General features: G+C 36.4%; 2 protein-coding genes across 10 annotated transcripts in view; one reads left to right on the top strand and one right to left on the bottom strand.

Moving 5' to 3' along the window:
* Positions 1 to 12,351, bottom strand: part of LOC106091731 (sulfotransferase 1 family member D1) — a 236,511-nt gene that overhangs the window by 34,984 nt on the left and 189,176 nt on the right. The window lies entirely within an intron of this gene.
* Positions 8,031 to 12,351, top strand: part of LOC106091734 (protein lethal(2)essential for life) — a 71,945-nt gene continuing 67,624 nt past the window's right edge. The window contains exon 1 of the mRNA XM_013258373.2: positions 8,031 to 8,193. The gene's annotated coding sequence lies outside the window, so the exon portion shown is untranslated. The remainder of the gene's footprint in view (positions 8,194 to 12,351) is intronic.

The following is a 12,351-nucleotide window of genomic DNA, read 5'->3' as shown; positions in this document are numbered from 1 at the left end:
GGATAAGAATTGCGCACTCTAGAGGCTCAAGAAGTCAAGACCCAAGATCGGTTTATATGGCAGCTATATCAGAACATGGACCGATATGGCCCATTTACAATACCAACCGACCTACACTAATTAGAAGAATTTGTGCAAAATTTCAAGCCGCTAGCTCTACTCCTTCGGAAGTTAGCGTGCTTTCGACAGACAGACGGACGGACATGGCTAGATCGACATAAAATTTCACGACAATCAAGAATATATATACTTTATGGGGTCTCAGACGAATATTTCGAGTAGTTACAATCAGAATGACGAAATTAGTATACCCCCCATCTTATGGTGGAGGGTATAAAAACACCACAGTTTAATATTATTGCATAAAAGCGTATGTAGTATTCTACTCCATTAATTCCATTAATTAATCCAGAATTCTTGATTACTAACAACCTAATAACACTTAATATTGAATACTAACTACCTTTGTTAATAGGATTAGGGAGGATGTGTTAGATGTGACGATATGTTCGGAAAATCTAATCGATGAGGTTCAGGATTGGATGGTGTCCATGGAACACTCTTTCTCTGACCATCGCTACATGAGGTTTAGAATAGCACCGCCAGCGTCGAATCCGATAAGCTTCCGAAATAAGTTGAAAACCAACTGGGCAAAATTCGGAAGGCTACTCAGAAGGAGACTTGGGCAATTTAATTTAGATTGCCCAAGCATAGAAGACATTGACGAAAATGTCAATAGGATTATGACTGCACTGGTGGGGTTCTACGAAGATAGGTAGACTCCATAACGGAGTAAGGGGGATTAAAAGAGCAGACGAGGTTATACCGCAACTATTAACGAAAATCATATGGTTAAATCTGTTGACAAACAAACAAAATGTTTGCACTTAAGTTTATGCTATTCTCATATTCTTCGTTAAGGGCAGTATGCACCTCTGGTGATATGCATTGACGTATCCTAAGGATTTGCTACTCTATTCGGCTTTTCACGTGAACAACTGTCAAACTCCATACAAAGAAAAAAAACAAATAAGCTAAAAACATGTGAAATAAATAAATGCATTTTTTACGCTAATGGCTTAAAAGGAGGACTTAAAACCAATTAACAATTGTGTAATATGAATATAAGATTAGATTAGTACAAAAAATTTAAAGTAATTATTCTTAAAAAAATTACGATATTTTGTTAAAGTTTTTCGCAATAATTCCAAAAGCTGAACAGCATACTCTGCTTATGCGAAATTTTCGTTACTGATACTGTTACCGGAAAATTCGCTTGCAGGTACGCAGCTCAAATGAAAATTTCTTTACGCAATAGGGTGACATAATAGGCATTGGCAATTTTTTCCTTGCAGTTATGAATGAAAATGTATGTTTGATAGGTCCATGCAGCATGAAATAAAGTTATTGGAAATAAAAACATTTAATTTCAGTACATATACACTTTATTTGTCAAAAATTACTTAAAATCGTGCAACGTTATAATTCGATGTTTGTCGCCATTTTGTGGTCTACACAACTACTGTCCAGTGGAGACATAAATGTCTTTGCTGCAACCGAAAATTTCGTTTGAGGTGCGTACTCCACTTTAACGGTAGTCATTATTGCTTTATTGCAATTACACAAAAACGAAACGATAAAAAAGTAAATAATTGTTCTCTTCGCCCGAAATTCTTAGTTTAATTTAAAAACAACAACTTTTTAATTAAAAATGTGCACAATTACTTAGGAAAGTGTTATCAATACCAATTTATTAGTATAAAACATCTGCGTTGTTTTGTTTCTTTCATATTTTTCATAGGTATTAAGAAGAAATCCGCATCTGAAGTGTTTTGCAAAAAATCAACTGAAAAATACTCACTTTAACTGTAAATAATCAATAGTAAACACCAAGTAATTTTCCGTCGTTTAGATAACTATTCTCTATTCGAAACCAAAACAGCTGATTTCAACGATGTCGATTGTCATCAAAAGTGAGAACAGAATGAAATCGTTAACATTTCTATTATTTACCCAGCCGATCCCAGTTCGTATATAACTTGGGATCGAGTTATACAAAATTATATCAAATTATATGTGGGAAATTTTTGAGATGTAATTGTATCTAATTATATCGTATTGTATCAAATGTTACCAAATATTTTTGGTTTTTTACCCATTTTCCTACTCCACCTATGTGGAATGGTGAGCTGTACCCAGCACTTTCATTGACAGTTTATCGTTCTCTTTGTGTTCGGTTGTATTCGTAGTCTTTAACTCAACCTTAAACACTTAACGATTATATACATGTTTTAAATTTGTGTAGCTCTGCCATCGACCACACCTGATACTCCCTAAAGAAATATGAGAGAGTTTGGAACAATAACAACCATAAGTTTTCAAATATGCCAGTGTTGCCACAACAGGAAAGTTTTTTCCAAAAACTTACCAAATCAGCACCTAGCCGACCAAAATTTTAAGCTAATCATATTTTTGTATTATCATTAGATATTCAAGGTTCACATATTGCAAATATCGCAGAATTAATGATCGTATTAAACGATATGAGCGAAAAGATGCATATTTATATTCGCAATCAGTAGAAGAATATTCAAGTATTGCAATATTAGCCTATCGTGCGTGCTATTGTTATGTAAATGCCTATATGAAATGGACAAAATTTAACAACTACGTTACGCATCTTCCAGAATGGGCTTGGCCGCTCCATGCGACCAATAGCCTAACATTTAAGTTCCATCCAATGATTTTTGGCAGAAAAAGCCAAAGAACGGCAACACTGAAATGGGCGTTTTGTGGCATTGATTAAACCATACATATAACACTTTCTTTCTTAACTAATAAACCTACACCAATAAATATTTATGTGTGAAAGGTAGTTAAAAGTCTCTCCCAAAATCAAGAGAAAGTGTACCATTCTGTGAGAGTTGTGTTTATTTGTGTTTTAAGAATCGATAAGCATTGCAGAACAAATCGACTTCGGGAACAACAAACTAAACAAAGACTATTTTGGGAAAAACGAAGAAATGCCCAAAGACAGGGAATTTACTTACACATACAAATCTCGTCGTACCATATTAATCGAATATTTTCAAACTAGTAATCCGAGGTTAGAAATGATTTCAAATTTATAATGATAAATGAATGGTAAAAAAAAACCGTAATTTACGTTTTGCGTTTGCTGTAAGCTAACTAAATGACAACGCATAGTTAGGGATTGTCAGATATTCTCGAATATGTAGTGAGTATAGTAGACATATTTAGAAAGATTGGGTGGGATGTGTATTAAAGTAAACTGCTTGAGCCAAAAGCAAGCATATTGGATGTTGGAAGTCGTAACAGAACACTACACTATTGCAAAATTTCAGCCATTTCTGATAAAAGTTAGGGCTTCCAAAGGTTCAAAATGTCAAATCTGTACGTCGGTTTATATGGGAGCTATATATATATATATATATATATATATGTATATATATATATATATATATATATATATATATATCCATCCAAAATTTCAGCCCAATCATATAACAATTGAGCCCCTAGCTCAAGAAGTGAAAACGAAGAATCATTTTATATGGGTGCGGGGGACGTAGTCAGGAGGGGCACTCGGTCCCAAACCTCGCAGGTGCGCGATAAGACGAGTTTTTGTGATGTTCAGTACGTTTAGGTACCAAGAAGTACGAAATTTTTCCCAGCGCGAACCGATAGGGCTATAGTTATGACATTGTGCTCTAATTGAAGAGCGTCTTGAAAAAATAAGATATGGTGACAAAAATGTCCCAAAATAGTACCAGAAGTGGGAAAAATGGTACGTTTGTTTATTGTTAATTGAGCTAAAGCTTTGAATTTTGAAATTTAAGTACACTATGTCAACCTAAATTGGGATGACAAAATAGTTTTTGGATATTTAGAAACAGAAAAGGTACGAAATAGGTGAACTTTGCATAGGGCGAACGGGTAGAGTTAGAACTTCGAAATTTGGCTTTAATGATTGTTGTTGCGAAATAAAGGGGGTAGATAGAAAAATATGAAAAATAGTAATGGAAACGGATGTAACGTACGTTTAATACCGTATTTGGTACCATTTCTTTCTTTACGGATTTAACTAGAGCTCTAAAATTTTAGCATGTAGATTCTCCTAAGAAATATATGTTGGCCGACTAAGTAACTTTTAACAAATCATACATTTTGGTACCAAAAGTACCAAATAGCTTACTTACGTTACTGAACGGAGAAGGGTAAAATTAAAAAAAAAATGCTAAAAATATAAAATATACGATAAGTTGTACCAAATATGAAATGTTGAAATCGTACCAGGAGTGGAATAAAAAGTACTTAAGTGCTGTAACTGGTACTATTTAGTACTTTCTTTATAGATTGAGCTACAGATCTGAAATTTTGGGTATAGGCACATCTTGGTAGTATTTAACGGACGACTAGGAGGTTTTGTTGATATACGCATTTTTGGTACTAAAACGTACAAATGGCACCTTTTCTACGGATTGAGCTACAGCTCTGAAATTTGGAATACATGCTCTATTTTTGAGTATTTTTCGTCGTTAATGTGAACCTGGGCACACGGAGCAGCATCAAGAGCCGTTGCCTTTGTATAGAGTTCGAAGCAATTAATATATTGGGTTGCCCAAAAAGTAATTGCGGATTTTTTAAAAGAAAGTAAATGCATTTTTAATAAAACTTAGAATGAACTTTAATCAAATATACTTTTTTTACATTTTTTTTCTAAAGCAAGCTAAAAGTAACAGCTGACAACTGACAGAAGAAAGAATGCAATTACAGAGTCACAAGCTGTGAAAAAATTTGTCAACGCCGACTATATGAAAAATCCGCAATTACTTTTTGGGGAACCCAATAACTTCCAAGAGATATTTGCACTGTGTTAGCAATCGGTTTAAAATTCAGCTCTGACTTTATGACAAAATGTCATCGCCGATGTGTCAGTTCCTGCACCAAATTGCTACCACAATTTTCAAAAGAAAAATTGGGGTATCATTACTAATCTCAAAATAACAAGAATTTTGGCAATTTTCGATTTTGAAAAAATGTGGGCGTTCTTGATGGGAGCTATATCCAAATATGGACCGATTTCGAATCAAATTTAAAATCCCCAACGACCTACATCAATAAGAGTATGTGTGCAAAAACTTAAAGCAGAAATGTATTCAATTTTGATTAAATTTGATAGAGGTGCTCAGAAGGATGGGTATAGGGTAAGGGTACTAGATGTCGGCACTTTTGTTTTTTTAAACTCAAATAACTAAGAATATGTAAAACTTTTTATTTATAAAATTATCAATAAACATCAATAATACCCCCGGTTTTCTTTGTAAACAAAAATATTTGAGCTGAGATTACGAATTACGGCAGAAGTTCCGTTTAAGTGAGAGGGTGCCATCAACAAGTGCGTAGTGCCTGTTCTTAAGAAAAAATTAGTGGAAGTATCGACTTTCTAAAAAGACCGTTGGCATATGTAAATTGTTTTAATCACAAATAACTGTTAATGGCAAAGGACAATCAAGACAACATTTAAGTCATAAAAATTATTAAAAAAAATATTTTTTTTGTATTGTTTAATTCGATGCTGCCAATTTTGAATGGTCCCTAACATTAAAAATTGGATTATTCTGAAATCGAATTGGCTGAGCGTATATGAGGAAGATATACCAATGTATTGTTCGATTAAGCCTATTTTCGTAGTTACCCTGCCTATGGACGAAATAGTTATCTGTACTAAGTTGAAGACCTCCGTGGCACAGAAGTTACTTGTCCGCCTATGAATTTCAACCTCCGAGTTCGAATCCTGCCGAGACAATTCGAAAATACATCTCTACACTGATATAATCACGCAAAAGCCTATTAATATAAAGAGTTGAAACTTGGTACAGATTATTTCTTTACCCATTGTGGGGTTCAGTTATTCTTTACACAACCCCCTTATATCCTATTTACCGTTTTCATCTCAGAAAATATATTTTACAGAATGGTATAAATCGTATCAGATTTTGATAAAGCTGCCGCATAGATCGATTTCGTAATTTAAGGTTTTAAGTATTTAAAAGGCGAATTTTTTAACCAATTTCGCAAAATTTTGCATAACTGAGTTGATACCTATATATTGGACAAAATATGGACACCGTATTTGGACAAAATTTCTATATAAATATACCTCTCGATTGAGCTTCATGGCCTCATAATTGCCTTATTTTTTAACCGATTTCCCTGAAATTCGGACTGTTGGGTAATATTGACCTTTATACATGCTTTCCTAATACGGACCACACCAAATCTTAGTTGAACATAGCTTTTATACATACCTATCTCCAGATGAGAAATATGCCTATGGTTGTGGGTATCTAATTTTTAGCTCGGGCGAGCTTATGAATTAATTTTTTTGTTTTTCCTTGTTTTCTCGCGTTAAATATGTGAGTAAATAACAAGTAAAAGCGTGCTAAGTTCGGCCGGGCCGAATCTTATATACCCTCCACCATGGATCGCATTTGTCGAGTTCTTCTCCCGTCATCTCTCCTTGGGCAAAAAAGGATATAAGAAAAGATTTGCTCTGCTATTAGAGCGATATTAAGATATGGTCCGGTTTGGACCACAATTAAATTATATATGTTGGAGACCTGTGTAAAATGTCAGCCAATTCGATTAAGAATTGCGCTCTTTGTGGGCTCAAGAAGTAAAATAGAGAGATCGATTTATATAGGGAGCTATATCGGACTATAGACCGATTCAGACCATAATAAACACGTATGTTAAAGGTCATGAGAGAATCCATAGTACAAAATTTCAGGCAAATCGGATAATAATTGCGACCTCTAGAGGCTCAAGAAGTCAAGATCCCAGATCGGTTTATATGGCAGCTAAATCAGGTTATGAACCGACTTGTACTTTATTTGACATAGTTGTTGAAAGTAACAATAAAAAACGTCTTGCGAAATTTCAACCAAACTGGTTTGAACCATACTCGGCACAGTTGTTGGATATTATAACAAAACACGTCGTGCAAAATTTCATTCCAATCGGATAAGAATTGCGCCCTCTAGAGGCTCAAGAAGTCAAGACCCCAGGTCGGTTTATATGACAGCTATATCAGGTTATGGTTTGAACCATACTTGGCACAGTTGTTGGATATCATAACAAAACACGTCGTGCAAAATTTCATTCCAATCGGATAAGAATTGCGCCCTCTAGAGGCTCAAGAAGTCAAGACCCCAGGTCGGTTTATATGGCAGCTATATCAGGTTATGGACCGATTTGAACCATACTTGATACATTTGTTGGATATAATAACAAAACACGTCGTGCAAAATTTCATTCTGATCGGATAAGCATTGCGCACGCTAGAGGCTCAAGAAGTCAAGACCCAAGATCGGTTTATATGGCAGCTATATCAGGTTATGGACCGATTTGAACTATACTTGGCACAGTTGTTGGATATTATAACAAAACACGTCGTGCAAAATTTCATTCCAATCGGATAAGAATTGCGCACTCTAGAGGCTTAAGAAGTCAAGACCCAAGATCGGTTTATATGGCAGCTATATCAAAACATGGACCGATATGACCCATTTACAACACCAACCGACCTACACTAATAGGAAGTATTTGTTCAAAATTTCAAGCGGCTAGCTTTACTCCTTCGGAAGTTAGCGTGCTTTCGACAGACAGACGGACGGACGGACAGACGGACGGACATGGCTAGATCGACATAAAATTTCACGACGATTACAGATATATATACTTTATGGGGTCTCAGACGAATATTTCGAGTAGTTACAATCAGAATGACGAAATTAGTATACCTTATGGTGGAGGGTATAAAAAAGAACGGGTTTAAAATAAATGCATCGGTAATTTTCTTTAATAATTAATATTTTCTTTAACAAAATACTATATGCCGACTTTAGGGAACATGTCATGCCGAACATTGGAAACAGTGCCAACTACTGGTGAAAAATCACTTTTTTTTTAAATTAGAAATTTCACAAATGTAATCAAATAAATTATAATTTTTGGTCAATACATCAAATAACAAAGCAAAATTTCGAATTGTAAAAATCAAATTTCAATTGAATTGAACATTTGTACCCGGCAGGAGGACGGAGTGAAAAAGGCAAAATCCTTAAACTGCCGACTATTTGTGCACTTACCCTATAATAGCAGCAATAGGTAAATAATAAATTCTCACAACATTTTGTGCAGATCGGTCGTAAATTGTATGACCTTATAAGTGAAAACCGGATGATACTTTTATTGGGAGTTGTCTCCAATTCTCATCCGATTTCACCAAAACATTGTGGCAGTGGCATATTGTGCAAAATTTTGAGATCGGCAAATGAAAGGGTTAACAAAGGCTTTATAAGTGAAAATAGGGCGATATATGGGTGCTATATGTAAATGTGAATCTTATTAAAAACTAGCTGAACAGGGCCCGCTCCGCTACGCCTTCTTTTACTTTATATGGAGCAAAATTTTCCTTTGAATATCTATTTTTAACAATTAATGAGCTTTTAGGAAAATACCATAATACGAAAATGGTATATCGCTTGACTAACAGTTTAACAATATAAGTGTCTTTATCTGAATCCCAAATGATCTTTATTGGCCTTCGAATTTAAGTTTGGATGTAAGGTGTATTCCATTCTTAAAATACTTTATTTCAGCCCAACATTCTCATGATGTCTGATTTAGGGGTGTTTTCGGGGGTGAGGTGGTCCCCCAGACACTTGGCCCTAAGAAAATATCAGCATCGTAATCTTCTCTCAGATGCTATTGATTTAAACCCAACATTGTCATTAGTTTAAGGGGAGTTTGCTCGATGAGGCGTCCCCCAAACATATGGCCCCATGGCCCCAAGCCCGGAAAATATATCAGCAACGTGCACCATTCTCATATATCTATATATCATTTATTTGAACCCCATATTGCCGTTGGCCTTAAAATTGGATATCAAATTCGTTTTCTAATCTCATTTAAACTCCTTATTGCAAAAGTCAGCAAATATGTCCGGTTTGGGCTATTGACCCTAAAAAATATAAATCCCTTTAAGACCCAAATTGTCTTGGTGAGCAAATGTCCTATTTCGGGGTTGTTATGGTGGTGGGACGTCCCCAAGACAGTTGGCCTCTAATGTTAATATTAGATACGTGGTCTAATCCCAAATACCTTTAATTTGAGCCCCATATTTTCATAGTCGGCAAACATGACCGGCTTGGGGGGTGTTTTGGGGGAAGGGCGGCCACTAAGTGAGTTGGCCTAGAAAATATATATCGGATTCGTGTTCTACTGTAAAAACCCTCTTATTTGAGCCTCATATTGCAATAGTCAGGAAATTCTTGCTATTTGGGTGGTGTTGTAGGGTTGCCCCATAGACACTTTTCCCAAATATATATCAGATTGGTGCTTTATTCCAAAGACCTTTAATTTGATCCCCATATTGCTATGGTCGTAAATGTGTCCCCTTTGGGGGATGTTTTTGGTGAGAGGCGGCCCGCCAAACACTTGGTCCCATATTTGGATATCAGATTCGTATTCTACGTTTAAATACATTTTATTAAAACGCCATATTCCCATTTGGGGGGTGTTTTGGGGAGGGGATGGACCCCCATTTAGTACCCTATTGTCACCACGGTGTCATTATTCACAAACTGTGAAAATTTCAAGAAAATCGGTTCAGCCGTTTCTGAGTCTATAAGGAACACACAAACATACAAACAAACACAAATTGATTTTTACATATAAGATAAGCAGTTTATGTATTGTTAATTATTGTCTATTATCATAATTAAAACAAGTAAGAGCGTGCTAAGTTCGGCCGGGCCGAATCTTATATGCCCTCAACCATGGATCACATCTGTCGAATTCTTTGCGCAGTATCTCTTTTTAGGCAAACAAAGAATAATGAACAAGGACGGAGCAGGAGGACGAGGAGGAGGAGGAGGAGCTATATTAAGTTATAGTCCGATTCGCGGCACAAGAAGCAAAATCGGGAGATCGGTTTATATGGGAGCTATATCAAGCTATAGATCGACAAAATTTCAGCCAAATTGGATTATAATTGCTCTCTCTAGAGGCTCAAGAAGTCAAGATCCCAGATCGGTTTATATGGCAGCTATATATGGTTATGTACCGATTTGCGCCATACTCATCATAGTTTTTGGAAGTCATATAAAATCACATCATGCAATATTTCAGCCAATGCGGGTGAGAATTGCGCCCTCGAGCGGCTCAAGAAATCAAGATCCAAGATCGGTTTATATGACACCTATACCAGGTTATGAACCGATTTGGACCATAGTAAGAATTGCGCCATCTTAAAGCTCAAGAAGCCAAGACCCAAGATCGGTTTATATGGCAGCTATATCAGGTTATGAACCGATTTGGACCATATTTAGCACAGTTGTTGGAAGTGATATCAAAACACTACGTCAAAAATTTCAGTCAATCGGACGTGAATTGCGCCCTCTAAAAGTTCAAGAAATCTAGACCCAAGATCAGCTATATCAAAACATGGACCGATTTGGCCCATTTACAATTACACGGACGGACGGAAGGAAGGACGGACATGGCTCGTTCGACTTAAAATGTCACGACAATCAAGAATATATATACTTTATAGGGTCGGAAATGCATATTTCGATGTGTTGCAAACGGAATGACAAAATAAATATACCCCCATCCTTCGGTGGCGGGTATAAAAAGGAAAGTAATGAAAACTTATATTGACTTTAGCGACGCTAGTAATCTGAAAATAAAACTACCAAAACAAAACACGTTTAAACTTGTGTCGCAGGGCGTGTCTTAGAGTAGATAAGTGAATGCTGTCGTCTAAAGCTTTGATTCAAGATCCAAATAGGGGAATAGAATGTTTCCTGCGTCTTCTAAAACAAAAGTAAATGTATTGGAGGACGATCGCCGATTGCCGGCTGCTAGGTGTTGTATTTGCAGAAGAAAAGTATTTCTAGTGTTGTGCACTATGTTTAATCTGCTTGGTTCTGGTGAATATCCAGATCCAGGAATTTTGCGATTAACGTACGTCTAGAGGTTTTGAGTTAGAGTCGAGTAGGTCTGGTTGTATAGTTAAACAGATGACGCACAGTGGGATACAACAGAAAAAATAATAGTAAAAAATATGCCATTTGAAAACGGATAGAAATAACTCTTTGAAGGTGGTCCGGCCACCTCTTGCCAGAGTCCTAAAGTTGGTCACCTCGCCTTTTCGAAAAATTGTTCGGGCTGCCAAATCTTTATTTGTATTTTGATTTCCAAAATTGCTGGATAGTACTCAAAAATCCATATAAACAAAGTCCGCTGATGTATACAATATTTCCACACGTTTCGGGGATATTCGAATTTTAGTTTTTATTTTTTGAAATTTTGACCGAGACTGATTTTGTACAAAAAGTTCATGGCACATTCAGACCTTAAGGTGGCATTATGTAACATGCACTCTCGCACCCAGAAAAAATATTGACTCAAATTTGACCAATTAAAAATTTTATTGCCAACCGATCAAAACACGAGAAACCAAATTGATCACGTTGTGATAGATGGAAGCCATTCATCCAGCGTGTTAGTACGATCGATCCGTGGAACGAATATAGATTCGGATCATTATCTTGTTGCAGCAAAGGTTCGCACCCGTTTGAACATGGCGAGGAAAGTACGATTTGACACTGCACGGAAGCTGGACATTGAAAAGCTGCAAACACAACAAATGGCAGCGACATACTTCACTCGACTGACCCAACTGCTTGATGAAAGCACTCCTTGTTCGATGATATAATGGTGCTGTGGCAAACTATTGCCCACTCCATGGAAAATGCCGCGTAGTCCGTACTTGGGTACCGGAAGCCTGCTCCTAGAAACCATGGTACGGCCAAGAGTGTCGTGAAACCAAGAATGCGGCATATAGAGCAACCCTGCAATCAGTAGCAACGCGCCAGATGAAGGAGAGGTATCACGAGAAAAGAAGAGAGGAGAAACATCTATTCCGCAAAAAGAACAAGTAAAAAGGCGTTAAGTTCGGCCGAGCCGAACTTTGGGTACCTACTACCTCGGGCATATATGTAAACTACCTTTCGTCATAATCCGGTGAAAAATGCTTAATTTATGCCCCCATAGGAACTTTATCGAAATATGGTCCGATTTGGATTAAATTCAACACGGATATTGAGAGGTCTACTATTTTGTAGAACAAATATTGATCTTTTTGGTAGCCATATCCAAATATAAACCGATCTGAACCATATACGATACGGATGTCGAAAAGCCCAACATAAGTCACTGCGTTAAATTTCAGCGAAATCGGATTATAAATATGCCTTT

Source organism: Stomoxys calcitrans, chromosome 5 (assembly GCF_963082655.1).
Source record: "Stomoxys calcitrans chromosome 5, idStoCalc2.1, whole genome shotgun sequence".
NCBI classification, from domain to species: domain Eukaryota; kingdom Metazoa; phylum Arthropoda; class Insecta; order Diptera; family Muscidae; genus Stomoxys; species Stomoxys calcitrans.
This window is presented reverse-complemented; position numbering and strand designations above follow the sequence as displayed.